The sequence below is a fragment of the Plodia interpunctella genome, chromosome 7, assembly GCF_027563975.2.
Source record: "Plodia interpunctella isolate USDA-ARS_2022_Savannah chromosome 7, ilPloInte3.2, whole genome shotgun sequence".
Classification (NCBI taxonomy): domain Eukaryota; kingdom Metazoa; phylum Arthropoda; class Insecta; order Lepidoptera; family Pyralidae; genus Plodia; species Plodia interpunctella.
This window is the reverse complement of record NC_071300.1, coordinates 10,817,088-10,841,614: the sequence shown is the minus strand read 5'-3', so window position 1 is coordinate 10,841,614 and position 24,527 is coordinate 10,817,088. Positions and strand designations below refer to the sequence as shown.

Here is a 24,527-nt window from a genome sequence, read left to right as displayed (position 1 = left end):
AGAGACCTCCAAAAAACATTTTAATTCATTAGAACCCCGCGGAACACAAAAACCAAGGACGCCTCCCTGGGGAACACCATCCGATTATCATACAAATGCTCCCACTTGCGGCAAATAGGTAAATAAAAACTCAATCGAGCAAGGATATAGATAATTTTATACGGGTGAAATGAAACAGTAAAAACGCTATGAGTAAAATATATAAATAATTAATATATATATAAATAAATAATATACTTAAATAATAAATATATTAGGACAAATCACACAGATTGAGCAAGCCCTAAAGTAAGTTCGAGACTTGTGTTATGGAATGCTAACTCAACGATACTATATTTTATAACAAATGCAAATATATAAATAAACATCCAAGAGCCGGGTCAATCAGAAAAAGATAATTTTCCATCATGACCCGACCGGGGATCGAACACGGGACCTCTGGGTTCAGTGGCAAGAACTTTACCACTGCGCCACCGAGGTCGTCATATGTATATTATATAGATGTATCGATGTAATATTATTTGCAGGAATATCTTTAAAATACTGAAGTTTGGCCTATTCATATAGTTGCTTGTATCAAAATCAATGTTTTATAATAGTAAATATTTGAGTAACTGCCTCATCTAGAACCTCTATGTCGACGACATATCAATGTGGGGTCTCCGAGCATGGGTAGCCTCCGGGGGGTGACTGACAACTGTTTACCTTGTCTGGGCCGTGTCGCAGCCATTTCCTTATTTGCCGCCTATCTGTCAATTTTACGATATGGTTATGATATGCCTTTATTAATCTAAGGATATGTCTTGTAATTTTCCTTTGTGTTCAGGAATGAATAAAAGGAGATTCTGTACATACTTCACCTTTCGTGATAAATACATTTCTCCACTAGTTGTGGTCCTACATTCTTCTCCTAAGGATGCTTCTCCTAGTAGGTGAAGATTAGCTATTAGTATTCTTAAGTCCCTATTGTTTAAGTTCCTTTAGCTCTACATAAATAATGCCAATTCGTTACTTCATTTTCGCGCGAAAATGTGTGTGTCCTACACACATTTTCGCATACAATTTTAGTAATGAAGAAATTATCATCATTATCAAATAGGAAGTCCTCTCTCTCTCTCTCTCTTTCACTTGAGCCTTTTATCTGACGTTTCTTCCTTAGCTATTGAGCCCAGGGTCCGCTTTCCTAATGTTTCGTTTAATTGCTTTAAAGGAATTAATTCCTTTAAAGGAATTACACTCTTCATTTCGACAAGCCGAACGTAGCCCCTGTGGCCTAATGGATAAGGCATCGGCCTCCTAAGCCGGGGATTGTGGGTTCGAGTCCCACCAGGGGTAACGGTAATTTGGATGTTTTTCTTATCTTTTATTAAAAGTTTGTACTTTTATTACAATACTTATATAAAATAACATCAATGCAGCTCAACTTTTGTAAGAAATATAGAACTCTTGTTTTACGGAGTTTATAATGTGGACATTTTTTGAATTAATTTTAAATGAATTTGTTACATAAGTCATACTTACGTGCTTTTTAATAAATTTTGAAAATATTTTATGAGATAGAAAAAGTGATGGTTTTGAGTGGGAATTAAACCCACGCCCCTCTGCCCACATGTCCCAGTTAGGTGGAAACTCAATCGGGCTATCGAAAAAAGGGTTGTACAAAAAGGTGGCTATTTTAGACTAGATCTTTTATTTACTAAAAAGTAAAAGGTGGCCTTATTACAAATCGTATTGCGATAATTGTCTACTGTCTGTATAATAAAAAAAAAAATATTTATTGTAGCTCACAGTTGTAGCTATAATTTTAGACCCATCCATATCAGACCTCTTGTTATAGTTTTTAGATTTTGCTATCAATTAAAAATAAAAGGTGATTGTGGTGCTTATGCTATGTTGAGGGGTTTTAATCGTCTATCACAGAGAGAGAGAGAGCGAGAGCAAGTGGAGAAGATTTTTTTTATAGTTGAATAAAAAAATCTTTTAGGCATCTCTTAGGTGTATAGCTGAGTTTGATGTTCATATTTCTGGAGAAAAATTGAATTAAAAACTAAACAAACGTTAGTACCCTGAAAGTGCTTCACGGAACAGAGTGCCGGCAGAAGTGAAAAACCTGAATATTAACGTTGTACATTTTTGACGTCTTACGAATTTTCGATCAGGTCGCGTGTCCTGACGCGAGTTTTATATTTTTACCAATCACAAAAAATGCACAATGCCGCTAAAGAAGTTTTCACTTCAAAACATCTTTTTTTGTTCCGTGGACCGCTTTCAGTGCCCTCAGTGTGTTTAGTACTTAAACCCGCGACTCCGTTCGGGGAATCATTAAAATCGTCCCCGATCCACGCCACTAGTGCCGGACGGTCGTTTCCTAGTGCATTAACGGGTTCATTCATACATGGATGGATTTTCGTACATATTTGGGTTGGAAGCAAATTGTACCTACTACTTCCTTGTACATTAGAATATTGTATTCCGAAAATACATATTAGGACTGTAGGTATATAAAGTAATTTGAAAATCAAAAGTTTAAATACTGTGATAAGTGACATTTTTATATGTAATGTAAGCGTATTATAATTTAAATAAATAAAATAATGTTTCTACATTTTACTTACGTTATTAGCATAAAACAATGCTATTTGTTACAACGACGCCATCTATAATTCAACAAGAAAGGTGTAAATATAACCTAATTTGTAATGCAAAGCGCTCAGCAGGTAACTGCTCGCTGATTGGACGGGCTCACCACACCTGTGTTACCTTAGCGCTCGGCCAATCAGGAGCGAGCGCACCTGAGCGATCGATCAGAGGCGGAGTTCTGTGAGGAGGAGGTCATTTGAATATCTTTTTACACTATATGTTCCCATACACAGGCAACACAAGTTGTAACTTTTTAATTTATTACTTAAGTTTGTCAATGCAAAATTATTATTAACGGATGCCAAACAAATAAATTTTCTGGAGCACATCAGTTTAGTATCGAAGCAACCTATCTTTTATTAAGAAAACAGTATGTTACTTTTTACCACGAACCATTAAACCATAGTGTCTTCTTTACTCCAATTAGAAGCGGCGTACATAACTCAAAACAATTTTACTTCGCTGCCAAGATTGCTTTTTTTTATTTCGTTATCTGTATACATATTACACGGTGTTTGAGAACGTGGCGGAAATCCGGCGAGTGTAATGAAGTGTGGACGTTTCACCTGGCCGAGCTCATTAGAGAATAGGGATGGGACAGAAAATATCGACAAAGTGTAACAAATAAATTACATAACTGCCAGTTTGTGCAACAGTATTTAATTTCAATCAAAAGCCAGTAAAATCTGACGTGTTTAATGAAGTTACACTACAATTTTCACACAACTACAATTTTCTATTTGTCACAGAACATACAATAAAATAGGGCGTTAAATCTACTGCTGTCATTCACAGGATGGGTCCTGTGAATGATACAATCATCAATCAATAAATTTAGAATGATAGCGATGATAAAGTTTCACTTCTTTATACTTATCTACACCAACTCCAATGCAGGGTCTGCTTAGAAAAAATTTGCATCGATTGGTAATAGGGTATATATAATCGTTCGCAGAGTGGATATGTTTAAATGTGATGAGAAAAATGAAAAAAGTTTTGTAAAATAATCATCAATCATCAACAGCCATTTAGACGTTCCCACCGCTGCGGTACTGGTCTTAAGGAAGGCCAGTGCCCCAGCAGCGGATGTTTAAAATAATACAATGTAAAAAACAAATCTTGTTGTGGTACAACACTACTGAGGCGCCATTTTGCCAAAACAACCGCCGTATAACGAAAGGTGTCGCCTACAGACACTCGGCGACGAGCGGCCCGCATCATGTTTGACGGTTTTATACTTGGCACTCGCACCACTTCACTGATTGAGGACTACATTCAACTAATATTTTTAAAATTGCAGTGAAAGTTTATAATGACAGGACATATTATTATTTGATACCTTCGTTAACCGTGTTAGAAGAAGAAACACGCGGCAGTAACACGGTCTCGTTACTAGATTTCTGCCAGAGATGATTTTAAGGCGCAAGAAACTAGATTTTTTATTACAGACAAGTTTTTGAGTGACTTCGTCAATTTTCCAGGGGAACTGTAAATTTTTTTCTAAAAAGATCGGAAGCCTGTATTTTTCTCCGTTCTTCTAAATTATAATTTATGAAAATTCTAGTGATGCGTTTAGTTCTTAGTAGTTAAAACGTGAAGAGATAACAAACAAATAAACAAACTCACTGTCACATTTATAAAAATTTGAATTAGGATTTTATAGACAGGACTTGCCCCTGTTAGCTCCATCTTCAGACCATTACATATTATTAAACCGCAAAATCTCAATTATTATTCTTAGTTTCCTCTACATGTATTCTATTTCATGCGATCGTATTTGAAAGTATCTGAAAGGTGAGAAAACATAATGATCATTCGAAACTCGTTACGGTGCGTTGCATCCTACTCGTCCCGTGGGCGCCGTCCGTCCCGGGTTTGATTCCGGGGGATTTGTAACACGATAGCCAGGTTGAAGGACAACATAATTAGGAATTTAAAAGTATGGCATTACATACACTACACGTTTTTTTATATTACCCCTGCCCGTCCGTGTACTGAACCGCCTGTCTGGGATCGAAAGGTCCCAAATTCGATTCGTGCTTGTACCACATGAATTTTTACACTAATCTTGCTCAAGTTTAGTAGTTTTAATAGACTACCTTTTGCTTTAGGTGATGAAAACGTGAGGAAACCTGCACTATAGTTGATAATTTAGTGTGTGAAATCAATTCATTAATATTGCCAAGAGAGTCGTTCATTCCACTTAATGACCACGACCCTCAGATATGAAGAATACGACAATAAGAGAACCCGTGTACTACCAAGTGTCTTGTGTGTTTATAGGTTCCTACTGGTCGTATCTTCAGCCGATTTACTTTTTCTACTTTTTCTTCTCCACTTTGTACAGTTAATAGAACATCAACGTTTCACATCAACAAATTATGTCAGAAAAATAATGAGGAATACGCAAAAAATTGCTCTAGAATATATTTTGCACAATCCGCTGGTGGCGGCACTTCAGGAATTAGACATTTAAGTATGTTAAGTTTTTTGTTTTTTATATTGTTAATCATAACATTACTCAAGTTCATTATCATACATTAAAGTCAAATTGGAGATAAATGCAATAATAAAATAGACGCGTCGACAGACGACCTTCAACGAAGAGATTGACCAGCTCCTAGGAATTCTAACGACATACCAACAATGCCATTATCGAGAGACCATATAAATTACTCCCCGACACAGCAGCTGCTTGGACATATTACCTGAGACATAATAAAAAAAAAAGAAAATAATGACTGTGCCAAAAAATTGTTGGCACCGGTTGCTAAAGGTGTTTATAACGTGTACGCTGAAGTTGTGTGCGTCAAAACTAAAATATTGTATCTGCAAAGATTAGACGGTTAACTTTCGTTATTTTTGTATTAATGTTTTTTTTTTCTTTTTTTGTAATATTTAATACTTACATATTTTCCTCTGAAAGCTCAATAGGAAATTTACCAGGGGCAGCGATAGATGAGAGAGATGAGAACATTACTAAAGATAAATTAATAAAATAAATAAATTTTCTTTGCCTTTGAATATAATGCAAGAGTCAAAGACTTATTGCTAATTTAAAATTATGGCGAAAGGATTCTGTTTATAGTTAAATAACTTCATTGCTCACTCTTCCTAATAATATTACATATATATACTCTCTTCACAAGAATTAATTTCATTCTTATTTCAAAAAATAAAATAAGTAATTAAGACTGACCTAAAAATTTCAACATAAGCGACAAAGAACAAGCAGGAAAACAAATGTTTCCGTGAATTTTTAATCTCGCCTCGTCAGGTGCGATCCACAACAGTGTCGAGGTGTCGCGGCAATCTGCTCTTGACACCTGACAGGTGTCATGTTGACAGATGACAGCTACCGGCGCCATGACAGATTGAGGCGGCGAATGCCCGAAGCCCGCGGTTGCTATTATGTCATTTCGGCGCATCTTTTTCTCTTTGTCTGTTTTAACCTTTAATTCCAGCGGAGATTGTTTTTGGTTTTATTTAAAGCTGGAATAGAGTTTCGTTTTAATTTACTTTGAAAAATTGAGAAACTTTTTAAAGCTGTAAAGTATATCTGAGTTATTTTTTTTATTACAGCAGTTTCTCTTTCTGTATTCGTTGTATGCTGTAGTTTAGTTTTGTGTTCCAAAATAACTAATACAATAAGCTGGCAATGATTTTTACATGACATGTGAAATCTCTAGCACATCTTATTGCAACTGCGTAAATGTCTTTAAAATAAAATACTCTTCTGTTAAATTAGTTTAAGAGTGTACTCGTGTCTACGTATTATGAAACAAGTTTAGCTACATTAAAAAAGATGAGTTACCAACATACATAGATCACAGATTACATAATACCCCCATAGATAGACCATAAATATGACCAAACATGTTGAATATTTGCATACATATAGTTTGAAGTACGGAGAAGGACATAGGGTACCTTTCATCCCAGAAAAATACTACTCCCGTGAGTAATACACGCGGGCGGCTCCCCGGGCGAAAGCTAGTCTTAAATATTTTCAAATTTATAAACGTATGGATGAGTCTGATTGAGGGCTGTTATGATACAAAGACAAACAATATTTATTTGCAAATAATGTAATTGTAATGTGGAGCTAAAACACTTAACTGTATCTATGTGTTACACCGACTCTGGGTACACAAACGGTACACATATTATTGGAAATATTTTTATCCAAATAACTTGAACCAAAATTGTTATTATATAGAATTCTTATTAATTAGGAGCTTTCCAGTTCTCCCAGTTAAGTCGATCGAAGTATATTTTAGGTTTTAGTGTAATTAACTCAGCCGTACCCCTTCCTGTCATAATGGCTGGCTTTATTCTAACAAGGTTTGATGAGAATTAATTAGGGCAGTATTTTATAATTAGAGGTAGCGGAGGAAGTGATTGGGCCCTTGTTTTGCCAATTTCACGGGAAGACGGGAATAATAGGCGAATTTGTCAATGGATTTTATTATGGTTTTGAGAAATTTGCGGCTCGTTGATCGGAATTTGTTATTATTCTTGTCTGAAGGGAAAGTAGAGTGTCTTGATTTCAGTTGATAAATGAAGCAAATACTTTGCTATGGACCGAAGCGGATGGAAACATAAACTGCCTAAAATAAACATCGATAATTTCAGTATCGATAGCTGCTGTCTATGAAAAGCATCAAAACTATATTAGAATCTAAAGAACAAAATAAATAATAATAATAAATATATCAGGACAAATCACACAGATTGAGTTAGCCCCAAAGTAAGTTCGAGACTTGTGTTATGGGATACTAACTCAACGATACTATATTTTATAACAAATACATATATAGATAAACATCCAAGAGCCGGGTCAATCAGTGTTCAGTGGCAAGAACTTTACCAGTGCGCCACCGAGGTCGTCGAATGAGGTTATGAAGCAATACCATCGATTATTTTCCCGTATATCGATAACATAGCAAACTTACAATAAGTCCACTATTGCGAAACCATCAATAAACGATCGATACTCCCATCATATGGCCTATCGATAGTTAAAACAAGATTTTAGAAATTGTTAGTTATTATTTCAGCAGTGTCATTAGACGAAAATGTTTTGCCAACAAAATATAAAAGTGTGATGTTTGTATTTCTTGTTTTTAATCAAATGCCAAAACTCTTAGACGGCTTTTTTTAGTACACTGATAGAAAAATTGGTATTTTAATACAATTAATAGTTTCTATTCCGAATTTACCAATTACCCATATAAACATTTCTCTGTCAATGACGTAGCGGGGAGTTAAAATGAAAGAAGGTTCAGTAACTAAGATACATATTTATGTATGTGTTATTTAATACTAACATTATTTTACAGATCCATCATCAGTTTTAATAGTAAAACCCAACATTGCCTATCATAACTGCCCAAAATACCAATTTTACTGCATTCCGTGCATAAACTAAAGTGCAGTAAATACACTGGGGTACTATTTTCGATAAATAAGACCACGCGAAGAGCAAGAGAACCGAAACATTTTCAAACGGAATATCGGTGAGATGTTGGTAATCACTTATATCAAAGTCATGTGTTTCTAGAATAGACCCCCGGAGTACTAACTAGCGATATCAAATGCAGATATAAACTGAGATGCACTTGCGATTCAAGGTTGATGGATTGTGGGTTACTGTTCAGATTTCCGAGTAGCGTACTGAGGGACAGATCTCTTTGTAGTGTGTTTTATATTTTAAGGTTTTTCTTTAAATTAGACATTTTTTTATATTTTTTCTTTTGTTTATTAATAACATTTGTCTTCTTTTCGAATCGAAAATAGGTCAAAAATTTAGAGTTTAGCTCCTTATTGATTGATTTAATATTAAGACTCCTGTAAATTTTTTTTTCACTTACTTAGGGCCAAGTCCCGCAAGGGCTTCAGGCAATAGATATAATTGTAGTGTATCTACTTCACAATGTTGTGTTATTTGCTCGTAAATTCAAGGTCCATTCTGGCTGAAGCTGAAGGTTCGGATGGAATGGAAATTTCGGTTGGATTTGCACTGGACACTGTTCTCATATTAATACTCTGCACTAAATAAACTATTCTTGAAACGTTAATAGACCGCCTAACCGGGTCGATCCACCTTTCAGATTACACGTTTTTAATTCCCATGTATCAACCTGCTGACCCAAATTATTGATATGTACCATCTGTATACGCGTCGTACTCTGTGCGAGATCAAAGCGGTTGTGACGTGCGACACACGTTCATCGTTAACGTATTTACTGTCGTATTGTTCTCGATATTGAGAATGGAAATCTAGTATTTTGAATGGAACAATCGAAGTAAATAAAACCGGCCAAGTAAGGCGAGACTCGTGCACCAAGGGTTCCGTACCATTATCTACAAAAACGGCGAAAATATTTATTTTATTATATTTTTTGGTATTTATTGTTATATAGGCAACATAAATATGAACGTGATCTGTAAAAATATCACAGTTTCTGAGATGCAGTCTGATGACAGACAGTAGTCAAAAATTGTGTCAGGTGTAAATTGTGTGAGAATTGATTGTGTATGTTGAAATAAATGCAAAATCACAACACTGATATTTAGAAGCTAATTCTGATAATATAGTGTCCTCAAAATTAAGATAAAATCTTATCATGTTAAATTTGAGGACACACATAAATATAGACAAGTAAGTATACGTGACGTTTGTGCCCAATATATAAAGCAAACTATGGTTCACGAGAGATCAAAGTTTGTATATAAATTAGTACAGAGACCGGATGGAGAGACGGTAACTCGAAGATCATTGGCTAATCTTCAGATGGCAGTTTTTAGTAAAGTGCTTTTGTGGAATTTTTAGCTTCTATGCTTCTACTCCTTGTCAACCAGCTAGGACTGGGAGGGAGTTTGTACTTTCGGTGTGAATGTTTTATTTTAATTTTGTTTGGGAATAAGAATTCATCTAAAAATAATAAAAGAACATTTTCAATTGTTCTGATTAATTCTGTTTTCGTCATTCGCCGCTATCTATGGTCAGTTATCTGCAGAGCTGCGTCTCAAATTTCATAAGCGATTTAGTAGATATCAGGGACGTGTAGACGTAAAAGGATTATAAAAAGTCGTTCGATTATTTACTTTACGAGTCGAGACTACCTTTTTATTTTTTCTTGATCAATGTCAAGATTTTCTAAATGGACATGTGCATTATGTAGTAAATAGTTATCCCGTTGCGTGATAATCAGAGCTTCAATATACTCCTACCTACATTAAGCTAATGTCCGAAGCCTAACCAGCCGTGGAGAGGTGCGTGTGGCAGCCGGATACGGCGCCGTGGGCGTCGCGTCCGGACCGTAAGTGGCCTCTCCACACAATTTCCGGTTTTCACGTTTCATAGATTGTGGACTTGATAATTTTCGGATTAGATACGAGTAGGACTGCAAACTACGCCTCTTGTTGAAAAGTTCCTGGTTCAAACCCTATTTGTTGTGATATTATATATTTATAATATTATGTGTTTGTCAACCCCATAGATGTAGTCATATAAATAGTAATTAATTTCTTCTGGAAATCGTAAGTAGTATATACGAAAGTATATAGTAACGTAAACATAGTTTCTTCCTGTCTTCTCCCATTGTGGTTCAAAGTATACAGTCCTGTTACCAAAAAAGCAAACAGTGATGAAACTAAAACTAATTCCTACACGAGCTTTACCTTAGTAAAAAATAAACAACTCAACGCCGTCACTTCAGCGCGACAGGTGTGGCTGAGAATAGCCACAAAGCTCGAATTATCCCGCTTTCGTAAATTTTTGTCTTACGTGCCTGTTGCCGATTAGTTAACCTGTCAGTATAATACAGGAAAGAAAAGACATGGTTTCAAAATAATATGTAGTTATCATTGTGTAAAGTGGTGGTGGTGTAATGGTCAAGACCCCCGCCTGTGGATCGAAAGGTCCCAGGTTCAAATCCTACTCGTGCCACATGAGTTTATATACCAATCTGACTCATTTATAGTTTACATCGACCATAACTTGTTTCCGGTGAAGGAAAAACATCGTGAGGAAACCTGCACGCTTATTGATTATTAACTTGTGTGTGAAATGGAGAAGGCAATGGCGAACCACTCCATTATTAATGCCAAGAAAGTTGTTACGTGTTTTTCATTCCATGTAATGACCACGACCCTCAGTCATGAGGAATACGACTATGAAGATGAGATCATTGTGTTGGCGGGAACAGTCATGGGATTCGAATCCTCGTGCCATTTGGGTTTGTATATCAATCTGACCCACGTCACGGTGAATGAAAATGTCGTGAGAAAACCTGTGTGTACATTGATTAACAGTTTAAGTTCAATGTATGGAAAATATGACGGTGAGATTACCGTTAAATATAGACTTACCTCTAATGAAACTTGGCTCTAAATCACTAAATAAATTGACACATTAATACCCGCGACAGTTCTCATTTCTATATAGATGATACGTAATTATAGAGTAGACAATAGACTGTATTTATTAGAGTAATTTAGGTTAGGCACCTGTTACATTGTATTTATATAAGAGACCATTATAATATATGTACTAGATTTGCAGTTAAAATCATACTATCCTATTTTCGAGTGTAAAAGTATTAATTTTAAAAGCTTTTATGTAACTTGCAACTATGTACATATGTTCCTATGTTTATTCGTGTGGAATCTTGCAACTCAGTTTTGAAGCAAATATTTTCACGATTGAGCAGAAATTTTGTACTCACGTTTAGTTTGGATGTCAATGTTTTATTATGCTGATGGTGCACACAGGAACGGCTTCAGACTTAGGAACAACTGTTTACGAGTATTGCATATACATGATTTTTTAGTTACACATTGAGTATAATAAGATCTCTCTGATATAAATAAAATTATTAAAATAGATTTTCGGAAAAAAACTTTTTTTCAATGCGCTCGATGATTTCAGGTCTAAGTGTAGTTATTTGTACGGATAGCGTATTATTATGTCAAAATTTAGCCATACAACTATTAGTTCACTTCTCCAATGTTTCATTCATAAGTTTCACATCGAGAACTGATGCCAGACAGGCCGCCAGTTATAAAATCACAGCCGAATCTTCAAAATGTAAAGGTTTATTTTTACCTAGGGCACCGCGACGTCACAGCCCCGAACGAAAATGGAAACACGTGAAAATTAAAGAGATTGTTCTCTTTAATTTTCACGTGTTTCCATTTTCATAGTTAGAATTTGTATCATATATATTGTAACACAAATGTAAAATGAAACGGCGCAATTCGGTCACTATAACTGTAGTTATACTATTATTTGACAGTTATAGTGTTAATATGACTGTTATCGTGACCAAATTGCATCCATTCCTTCTAACTATAAACAATTAGCCTAATCTGCATTCTGAGCTGACCACATACAATGTCGCCTCCAGTCGTTGCCTGCAATTGTGCGTGAATAACAGCGATTACACCGTTTACGAGGGAAATAGTCGGGCGCACGTGTGCTAGCATATTGATTCCGAATTATAAGCAAATAGCGAAGCTGGCGGCGGGCCAGTCGCCGTGCCAAGGTGCGGTAACCACGCTGTGTGCTCCAAAACGGAATCCTTTCGATAAAATGTTGTTTGATTTTTCTGTGGTTAGTATATTTCGCTTTATTAACATCACTCAACTGGGTGAGAAGAAATTAACTAATCAAGAAAAGTGCCAAGTATAAGGAAGGATTCGGTGTATGAACTTGTACACAGTTGCAATTAAAGGTGCACATATTTCATATTCTGTAGGTTAATAAATGATATGTAATTTTAAATTTACGGTAGTTATTAGATCAATATCATTGTTGCTACTAGATTTAAATTTAAGCTTTGTATGGTACCTACACTTCAAAATATATTTCTTCAAATAGGTAATATTCGTAACTTTTTTAAATTATCACAATGTTATGTCGTACAAATTAATTAACGTCAATAGATTAATTATTACTCATTTCTACTTAAAATAAAACTAAGTTTGCCAGAGCCTCCAATCCAAAGCGCAAATGAAGAGCTCTGCTGCAGCATATTAATTTATAATTTTTTTAACATAAAGTTGTTTCTTAAGAACCCCATGGTCACCCTACTCCCGCGTAAAATGGTACAGTTCGGCCATAGCGTATAATTCACAGGTAATGTTGTTTACTGTTGTATATTAGGATCGTTTAGCGCGGATGTACCGACACCCAGTGAACGGCGAAGGCGAGTCGCCGACTTTTCCGAGTTGACACTGGTTGGTTTTGGCTTTCAAAAAATCTAATTCTAACTTGCACAATTCTTTTGGAATGTTCACTAAATCCCAAGCATAATTTCATAGAATTTCAAGAAGTGGGCCCTCAGACCACACGCACATAAGAATGTTTCGAATACATTATAGATACAGATTTTATCACTAATATTTCGAATATATTATATAGATACAGAATTGAAAATCATCTCCTTTTTTAGTTTGGTCAAAGTTTAGGAGTTACATGCGATGACTTTAATAATGTTTTCGCTTATTATACATATCGTACTTCATAAAAAACTGTTTCTCGATAGTCTACATTTACAGAGTGTGGATGTTTGAAACTCATGAAAAAAAACTGCAAAGATTTCTATGAAATTTAATAAATCGGTAGAATATATCCTGGAATAGAATATAGGGTACTTTTTTCTCGAAAATTGCAAGCGAAGACTCGGGGCGCAGCTAGCAGTTATTATTATCGGTTCAAACTTCTCATCACTAGAAATATACTACTCAATATATGAATATTTCAGTGACTTTTTATCACAGTGTTCTTTTTTCATCATACATTTATGAGCCTATTTTCTGTCTCTTTCATTTTCTGTCATTTTAATATTTCTTCTTCGTCCATTCTTTGTCTGAATCATCAGCGAAATTTGAAATAATACCAGAATTAATTAATTTCGGTGAAGTGTCCAAATAATATCACGCGCGAGTCAGTCACCGGCGAGAGCTCTGTCATCCGGCCATAACCGATACAATTTATTGATAACGCCAAGCCTTTAGTGCTGTGTAGTCTTGATGCCCGATGAAACACATATTCGTTTGATGTCCAATAAATTGTAGACGATGCTTATGACACCTTTCGTGATGGTGAAATTGAGTGTGTTAAGGATATTTCAGTGATTCTTGACGTAATCACCGTGTGATATTTTCGATAATTTTGCAAAAAAAAGATTAATGTATGAAGTCGAATATTCAGTTTGAAAAATTTACTATTTAACTTAATGCTTTAATTGGCTAAAATTCTGATAATTTAAGCAATTAAACAATTATTTTATATATTTTGATTATTTTATTAATTAAGTTATTTAAAATTTTTTCGACTTATAGATAAGCTTTTTGATTTTAAAGCCGTGACGTCATAAGATGACACTGCCATTCAAATTCCATTATCGTTATGAGATTAGAAAAATCTTGAGAAAAGTTAATTGTGTTGTGCATGAATAAAACCCACGGCCATTCATATAAAATGTGTTTCACAAACGAACGGGAATACTAATTTAGAAGCCGAGGAAGTCACAATATCACAAAGAGAATATTTTAATAACGCTAAACAGACTGCCCTCGTTTCCGTCGCGGGGAAACTCGGGAATCAGATGTTTTGTCTATTGGCTAATAGATATTATTTGAAAAAGGGAAAGGTGTCTTCAACTGCCCTTCTGCATTTGTCTGTTCTCGGTTTCTGTGTTTTTTGTGTCTATCGGTCTCGCGACATAAATTTGGTAATTAGTGTAGGCCGTTCAGTGTTGTCCAATACTTTAGGGTTCATTTTCGTAAATTTTACAAAATATTAATTATATTTGTTGTTATATTAATTGATATTCATTTCATGAATTCAGTTGATTATGGAGGCAATTTTTTAGATAATGGTAGAGATATCTTCGAATAATGTTTGCAATATTAAAAATAATTTAAATTAAAAGAAAACTTTACTCAAAATGCGTATAATAAATCGAATCTAAAGTATATCTCGAGTTATAAGACCACTTTCGACGTTTTTCCATATTCCATATGTTGTCGAAGTGTCTGCAACATTTCCTCACGGGTCTTATTGCAAAATACTCCCGATGCTGTTTCCTTTGCTTTGCTTATTGAAAAAAAAAACAGTTCCACTTGCGTCGAAATGAAATTTCTATTCTCATTTCATATAATTTTTAGTATAATATTTAAATTTGATGTTACCTTCATTTCATTTTCCAAATATATTGGTTAGTCTCCGTATCAACTCTGGTGAATGTCGCCTTGACTGCTGATAGGCAACAACAGCATTCCCAAACACGGGTCGACATGCATGCTGGTGGCCGGTTATAAAATCATCCAAAAAGTTTTTTTATCTTTGGGCATCACAGCCTAGAATGCAATCGGAAACAGGCGCGGATGAGAGAAAGAAATCAGTATTTATTTTTGTAAACAAATTTACCTTTTATTTATTTTCCGGGTAGACAGTACCTTAAATTGCTGATTGGTCGAAAAGTTGAAATTCAAATATTGCGACTGAAATGAAACTGAACAAGTGTAGGTGTACACATCAACATTTTTTACGAATTGTACGAAAACTAAAAAGCAAAATTATATATTTTTCTTAGAAAACCTTAGCTCCGGATGCTGATTTAAGAGCTGACTCGAACCAATCAAACAGTGCTTCCTGATCACGTTAATGTTTGTGTAGAACGATGCCGGTATTACGGCGATATAGCGGCCAGACAAGCAAACAGAGTGTGTTTACGTTCATAAACGCTAGGTGCGCCATTGGGTTTACGAGTGGCAAAACATACACGGCCTGCGTGTGCGCAAATATCAGTATTTTCATTCATGATCAAATTGCATTTGTGACCATCGTATTATGCATTATCGTTTATTTATTTAACAGCTTATGTACACAGACATACAAGAAAGAGTTTGAGTTTATTCATTGCCTACAAAAATAGAAATCTTTTCTCTTTATAATATTAATATGGATTGAGTATAGAGTTGATAAAAAAGGCGGACTACCATGTTACCATTATAAGCTTTCATAAACTTTCTTCTGTTCCGGTGTATTTTATCACCATTTATAATTTAGCGTTATACAGTTGGTCAGTTATATATTCTAGAGGTATATTACAAAATTTAATGCCGTCTTCAAGTCTTGCAGTTATTTCACTTAAATGTAAAATTAGTTTTAGTTTCGCCTTAGTCGTAACATTTTGAATTGAAATGAAAATCAAAACATTTCTCATTAATATACTTAAAGCCATTTTATCTATGCTTCAAGCTGACTCTGATGATACGGCTAGATTGTGTAGCCATGACATGATAGCTGTTTACAAGTTTGCCTCATGGCGTAAAGTATTTTGTGTTTCAGAATTAAAACGTACCGTGGTCTATAAAAGGTTATCGTTTTAAGATAAGAACCTCCTAAATTATAATCTATTATTGGCGAGATCGCATCTACTCTTTTGGAAAAATATTCTTCTTATGAACCAAGTACTTATTGTTACGACTTTATTTGGTCGTCAAATTGCGGAAGACGACGCAGCCGAATCATTAGAAGTGGCAGTCTCAACATGCGCGGGTGGTCCGCTTTACTATCGATTAACGATCGACTCAGAGCGAGATCTCGATACGGTTACGATGTTTACCTTATCGATACAGTAGCCGCGTTGAGATTTTGTGACAAATGAAAGATATGTTTATTTATTTTTTTAATGGGCTTATGTTGTGCTTGTCTTGTTTTTGTTGAAACATTTTTTAAATCAACGTTTTATTGCAATATCATCAAGATTTTTGAAGATAGAAGGATATCGATATAACGCTGAATATATTTCAATGGAAACGACGACATCGCACAATGCCGGTATCGCTCATAATCCTAAAAACTAAAAACTAATGTCAACAAAGTTAACTGAAACAAAATTAATTCCTTTATTTATATGACGTCATATACTTAATACTAGCTGCACACCGCGGTGTTACCCGCGTAATTATTTATAAAAAATACTTTTAATCTAATTTATAAAGCGACAAATGTTACGTGAATCCGTTCGAACCTGATGTAGAACAAACGATATAAAACACAATATCATCTACGTAATTACAAATACTCACAGATTTAACAACGCCAAAAGGCAAGTAAAAAAGTAATCAAAAACTTAATTCTCGAAATACGCATTGAAATCGATAAGAAAAAGATGTGAAAATTTTGAAGCATCTAGACAGACAGACACTTCCTCAAGTTGATCTCGGAATCAATGCCAAGTGGCACTCGTGCGTCATAAATCAGGAAGCAGGAACCGCAGGATGGGGCGGGGTGTTCCTGGAGACGTAACACTGATGGCTATATATTAATATTCAGTTAACAATGTTGATACTCCTAGTTAATATAAATTTATGCTATTTTATCGACAACGTCTTTGGTATTAACCAGGATATAGTTCTGTGTTTGTTTATAGTGTACATACAGTTCTTATCTGGCGGCCAAACGTCGCTATCACTGCAGCATGTGGAATAGAATTCTTCCGAGCAACTCGTGGCCAACAGGCAGTCGACTGTACTCCGTGTATTGTACCAGTGAATCTGAAAATTTAACAAAGTATATAAGCCCTTTCTGCTTTCATTGAAGGGAAACTTTGTGAAGAAACTGTACGTTAGCTATTTATTAACGAAGCTAAAAGCAACGCTCCTATAATTTATTGTTGTGGTGAAAGACTCTCGTCGACCGATGTTGATAATTAGTTCATATCAGATCCTTGTATTACTCTTAAAAGTCTTTCGTTTTTGGAAATGATTAAAGCTTAGAATTGTTGGATTACGTAAGAGACAAAAGAAAGATAGAAACTCTGGACTATATAGAATGCTAATCGAATGTAAATAAAAATTACGAATCGAATTCAGAAACAATCTAAAGTCTGAGAGTCACAGACTGTTTATTTTAATTCCTCGATCAAAGTGTACATCAACGAGACACGTACAAGTTCTTTACATTAAGCAGTTTAATTTGAGAGACTTGTATGTATCAAACCAACAAAACAGGAGTAAACTGACTACCTGAAGACACGATGAGTGATTCATTTTGTGGTGAGGTTACATTGGAAACCGAACAGCGAGTTTTCAAACAACAATTTAGATATCTTTACCATTGCAGGCATTCACGCCATCAATGTGTTATGGTTGGGCCTAGTTTATGGATACGAAATGGAAATATCTTTGTGTATTAGTTTTAAACTAATAGCTGACTAAAAGAGACCTAAATTCCCCTTTAAAATAAGACAGTAAAAAAAATTACACACACAATTATTTTCAGAGAAAAATACAAAAAATATAGTATCAGAGGTGATTGAGATTGGTTATGAGAGGTGAGTGAGGAGATGATTCTTAAATCCCAAGCATATTTTCATAGAATTACAAGAGGTGGCCCTCACACGCATATTAAAGATCCTCTTTAGGACACTACGCCATTGAAGTTAGGTTCAAAAGACGAAAATGTACTAAAATTATAAATTCTGACAGTTTAATTATTGAGCGCTCACACAAATCAAATTCTGCATTGCTATTTCATATCGCATACCTAACCCACGGTATGCATATCGCGTCTCAACAGTAATGAAGTCACAGCCTAACGCACACACGTCTCGAAGTTATTTCTTTGTCCCTCCTTTGTGATTATTTCTGATCGCAGGTGGTGCCCTCTGAGTCATGGCTATTTTGGGCTGTTGCTACCTTTGGCGACAAAGAGTCGGCTTCTGTGGACAATATTTTAATACTTAAATATATTGTATGTAGTCAAGGAGGAGTACTTCGTCGCGACATATTGAAATTTTACTTTACTTTTTATCAAAATGAGATTCAGAATATCTTGATTTTTCGATTGGCGTAAATTTTAACATACATGTATCAAAAAAGGGGTTGCTTTGCAAGCTTCGGACTCATAGAGAAATCTGGATAAAGAAGATGAAATAAAAAATACTACCCGTACTGAAACTGAGATTCGTCATTCACAAAAATATATGAATATCGTCTATATCAAAAGCGTCTATGATTTGGACCACGTCAAATATTTATCTCATCTCTTTCATTTCCCCACGGTTGTAACATCCAGGAATCCTCATCAGACTTTCATTTTATAAGTTTGGGTGGTCGTCATAAAGAGAAGTGGCCAATTAGTCTTTGTCAGGTTTGTGTCGGAAGAACGTCAAATATATGGAGCAGCAGGTCGAGATTGTGTTTGTTTTTATGGATGCCCCCGAAATGGTATGTTAAATTTTCAGGATTCAAATATTTGTGTTGTTAAAACTCTGTAATAAAATTATTTGTTAATTAATTAACTCTGTCCATATATTTATTTTAACCAATTTGATTTATATATAAAATAAATATAAATATGAGCACAGAAATCGGAATAATATTACGAGATTTCCAATCAACAATGTAAATTGCCTGTCATAGTAATATATTCTGTTCGATTCATAAATCGTATAATTGGAAATATATATATATATATATATGTAAATGATGATCTAACCTGACGCTTTACACACGTACATTTTCCTATCTGTTAACTATGATTGCAAATGTCTACCTGTCATTACCTAAGACATTCTCCATATCAACTACTATGTAAACGAGAATTTCAATAGGTGTGCACTCCATTGAGGTATGTGAATATTTGAAATGAAGATGATCTAATTCATGATTTCAATCTATATCTATTTTCTGATATATTTATCCTTTACATAAGTATATATAAGTAGTATAAGTAAAATTATATTATGTCGGTTGTGTTGTAATTATAGAAAACTTTCTAATGGGTGAATTATTTGACTAATAATGTGATTGAATTGTTAATAGATTATATTTCGTGGTAGGTATATCTCAACATTACACAACAAAAATAAACGTTTAAATGTTATTTTTTATTATTTTTTTAAGTAATACTGTACACTGTTCCTGAAGCAGAAATAGGAAGTGTATTTAGCGATACAACAGTTTATAGACAACATTTCATAGTACAGAGTGGCTGCATTAGTGTAGATTTTCGCACGCCCGTCCATCCGTCAGCGGCGGCGACGGCACGATGATTTCAGTTCCGGATCTTGTTACGTGGAAATGCGTATCTGTTATGTTAGAATTTGCTAGAATCGCAATATTTAATACGGCTTTAGTATTTACTAATGCTGCTGTTAGAGAACTCTTTGTATCATCATAATGCCAAAGAATGTTTGTTTGTACATACCTATACATGCCAAAATTTGATCTATTACTTGTCTATTTTACGTCAAACGTCCAACCAAATGACATACCCATCTTTTAGGTCTTCCTCTAAATTCTGATTACCAGTGGATGCATAATAAAGTCGTATCTATATCATGCAGAGAATATTACTTATATCAGGTTGATTGCCTGTCAACTATTTTAATACGATGCAATAAAAGTGACAGTAAAATTTCTCGTACACCAATGATCAATTTAATCCTTATGATAAACTTTTATATGTTCGTAATACTAAATCTATAATTTTATTGCCAAATTTGATATAACATATTGTTGTTATTTTGGAAACGTTTAGATATTTTCATTAATAATTCAGCAGCATTTATCTTATAGGTAACAGTTGGAAAATAGGGTACGGAGGTTTATGATATTCACTGTACTGTACACCCGATAGAAACGTAGGATCAAGTACCATCTCGTGAGTTGCATTATAATTCAAAAGCACATCAACATGATGGCTTTCCTTCTCCCTCATCTCCACATGTTCCCAGTCTCTGTCGGGGCTATGATATCCTGAAGCCCCATGTCAACGTAACAAAATAGTCTTAATACAACTCTCCTTCCAATCCAAGATACGATATGGTGGTATATGAGTGGTCCAACTCTAGGGTGAAACCACGCGCCCTTATTCTATGCAGTTACTACCTGATATACATTATATCGACTAATTTGATATGCAGTAGACTGTATCATTTCGAGAGTTACAGTAAAAGTCACCGTGACGCCCAGCAACACGTGTTGGCGTCACAACGGTCCGTCAGTAAAATGTATAAAATATTGGCCCAACGCTGCTTTATTTTTGGAGGTAGACTGGATCAGATAGGACAGATCTTTTACGTATACTGATGATAGGGAACATATCTTTCTAAAGTGCCATTTGCTGATGTCTATTCTTTGTTCGGAGATTGTAATAAAAACAAAACAGTAAAAAGTATTTATAAATTTAATTTATAGAACTAAAAGAATTACACTGAAATTACAGTAAGTGAAACAGAAAAGTTACGTGCAAAATACAACAATATTGCAACATCTTACTATTGGTCAATAATTGGGTCTTTAACTAGACACAGATAAAATCACAGATGAATCAAAAAGAACAATAAACTCCCTAACTTTAAAATTAATAGAAAATTACTGTGAACATATCTGATCAGAAAATTAACAATGCTTTTAAAAGTATTTATCACAATAAAGATTTACAATATGAAAGTAAGAAATCTCAACACGTTTAAATTTGATTGTCTCACGCAATTGTTAATAACTTCCCAAAGAAGACTACAACGAATTTATAACCAAGCGTGATCTATAAATTCTGACCGCTTCACGCGTTAGGTACTAAACTTTACGCATGATCTATGCCCTCGATCGGATTTACGAGCGGAAGTGTTGCATTTCAAAGCGGCATTCAACGGCATTCTTGTTACCTGTTCGCTAAAAATACCGCCGGATACACCGCAGTGATTGGATACGCCCAGCTCGTCGGCTTTGATCTCAGAATGTTCGGTTTTATGGCTGCTTCTATGTTTTCAGGTGAAATATTTGTCCTCAATCTTCGATAGCAGCTGGTTATTCTGTGATCTCAATGAGCAATATTTGTTTATTAGTGGGATTATGTGTTTTGAGATCTTGAACATTGATTTCAGTTCGAAATTCGCTATACATAAAAGTACAGAACAATATGTAAGATTTTAATAATCAGTCAGTAAATGAGAACCAAACTAAAGATTTTGTACTGTTATTTTCTATTGGTATTGGTTATTTTCTATTGGTACCTATATTTGTTTTTTATTTTTATTTATCAAGTACTTTAAGTTTGTTTATAATATATAAGAAAAATACTGCGGACTTATTTCAGGTAGATATCTGTATAGATTGAGTGGACCTGGACAGGGCATGCCAAGGTTAATAAAAGTGAATATCCATAAATGGGAAGCAAGTTATTAATTTTCACAAGGAGCTTTATATAAGTTTGAAGAGATCTTGTACAAAATGCTTCATCTTGATGTAGTTTAGGTACATCTCGGATCAAACACTATAGTCATCAAACCCACGGAGGTAGCAACCGAAGCGCGAAACAACATAACCACAAGTAAATAAAAAGCTAATTTAAATGCCATTAAAGCTAGAAGCCGCGGTTAAGACCTGCGCTCATTATTTTCGTTGCCCTCCCTCAGGAGACGGAATTTTAAACAGCCTTGATTTATTTCGGGTGTTTTTGACATTTGTGGATTCAATTATTTGGAGATGAGAAGATTACGTTGCGACTTTTGTCAATCAAGTATTGCAAATACCTACATAATTTTATACTGCAAATAAAAGTTTCTAAGGTAATATTAATTACTAGGTCATGTACAATAGGACGTTTTGTTATGCCGTATTAATTTGTGGCGTTTGGCTAATAGAGTGATTTGCTTAAATGTGACACCCAAGACCCCATATTTGCTTCCCATCAGACTAGATTCAGGTCAAACGCAATCAAATTTATTTTATACTTAATAAAAAACCAGTATTGGGAAACAACACGGCTATAATTTAGAATAATTGCAATCAATACAATCGGTAAGCCTGTCTGCGAGTCAAAATAACCAAATTCCTCGTAAAATTAGTTTAGATTCAAAACAAATAATAAAAAACTTACAACAATTTAGCGAAATTTTTAACAGTACACCTACGTTTACACCATTCGATATTTAGCGAGGACATTGCATTTCTTACAATGTATACCAAATAATTTTTCTTAGCTATTTATGGTCCACTGTTACTCAGATATCTACCCTGATTTCTATCAAAGTATAAATGTAAGTTGTTTTTATTGACCAACCATTTATAACTGTTTAAGTTCAATCAATATGTGATTGCTTTTCATAACATGAATTTTAAATGTTTTCAAGATCCATGTAATACAAAGCAGATTTAAAACTAAAACCAATCTAGATGCAGGCACTCCCATTCGTGTAGTTCAATATTAGTTTTATAAATTAAAGAATACAGTGCGAAGTGAAGAAGGAATGACAGGAAAGCGGATCCTGTACTGATACTTAATTCCTGAGTAAGAAACTGGGAATGCTCTGAGAGAGAGATTTAATACTACACAAAAGTTGATGTATCAATATGAAATCGTTCAGTGTGAACCGCAAGGTGTGTTAACATTTTGATCTTGTGCCAAAAGATTAGGGATCTATTGAACGCGTGGGAGTTATATATGGGAGAAAAAGTCCGGCTTAAATGAAATCACAACACTTCTTCGCGGCGGGGAAACGGGTTTTTGATCCCCTTTAGACAGTTTTACTATCCACGTGTTTAAATATTGTTAGATTGTGCAATAGCATGAATGTGTAATTTTATCTTTTGAAGCCCTGACCACCACCACTATAAGAACATATATCACTTATTATCTATAGATCTCCAAAATTAATTTAGAATATTTTGTCACCAGAATTAAATGTATTTTTCTTAAATTTGGTCATCAGTGAAAACATTTTGTAGTTAAATTTAGATCTCGCATCGCTCAAACATTATCATGAATGGAGCTTATCTATTGGTGGACTAGGTAACTTGCTTTTCCATAAAATTACGAAATACTGAGGTTGTGGAATGATGCCATTCTTTTCCCCAGAGTCTACAGCATGGAGATCTTTTAAAGGGCGTGAAAAGATTTATTCAAGGCTGGCAATGGTTGTATTGGCACCCCTGGTGTTACAGGTGTCCATAGGCTGCGGTGACCACTTTCCATCAGGTGGGCCGCATGCCCTTTTGTTTGTTCAGTATTATTAAAAAATACAGTCTATTTTAATATGCTTCACGTACCTAAATCGACCGACAGTGATGCTGTATTTGATAAAAACGTCATGTTATATTAACACCTGTCAAAACTCTACGACGGGTAATGTACAAATAATGAAAAGGTGATATCGAAATTGGCGCAGGATAGCCGAAAAATTGTAAGCTCGTCGAAAAACATAACATTCATCCTACGCAGACATTTTAAAATTAAAACCGTCTCCCATATTAATTACTTTTCACCCAATTTTGCGGACTGTCAAACAGAGTAACAAGTCAAAAGAGTTGGCTACGTGGACTGAATACCTATTACTTGTATTATAATACCAAATAAATTTCAATCTTTGAAACATTTGAACTTCCAACGCTCGCATGCATATACTCACTCACTCTTCATTTCGAAAAGATCGCGCAATGGACGATGTTTTAGCGATTTGGAAGCTTGTGTCGTGGAAGTTTATAGATTTCGATACAGGTAACGTGTTAGTATTTTTTTAATTCGACGAGACGAAGGAAAACGCCTGTTCGTTGAGTTTCTATTTTGAAATGTACATATCGTGCTCCGGAAATGATTGGTTAGTGAAGTAGTCAAAACTCGCATACCTGTTCTTTTTATATTTAACTTTGAAAATACCTAACTTCTCGAACAAAAGTTTTGTGAACGTTAAGATTTAATTTTAGAAATTCACATATTGTGGTGGGATTTTTTCTCTGTACTGCCAGTCTATTGTAATCGGAATAACGAATCATTTAAAATGTATTCTATCAAAATAATATACCTATATGATTGCGTGTCGTTTTTGCCATTTTTTGTTTATTTTTGTTTATCTTTAGAT

The 24,527-nt window shown here is 34.7% G+C and overlaps 1 protein-coding gene and 1 non-coding gene across 4 annotated transcripts in view; both read left to right on the top strand.

Annotated features, from left to right (window-relative positions):
• Positions 1 to 24,527, top strand: part of LOC128671190 (uncharacterized) — a 476,937-nt gene that overhangs the window by 227,368 nt on the left and 225,042 nt on the right. The gene's annotated exons all lie outside the window — the stretch shown is intronic.
• Positions 1,263 to 1,335, top strand: TRNAR-CCU (transfer RNA arginine (anticodon CCU)). Its single transcript has one exon. It is a non-coding gene; the product is annotated as a tRNA-Arg (tRNA).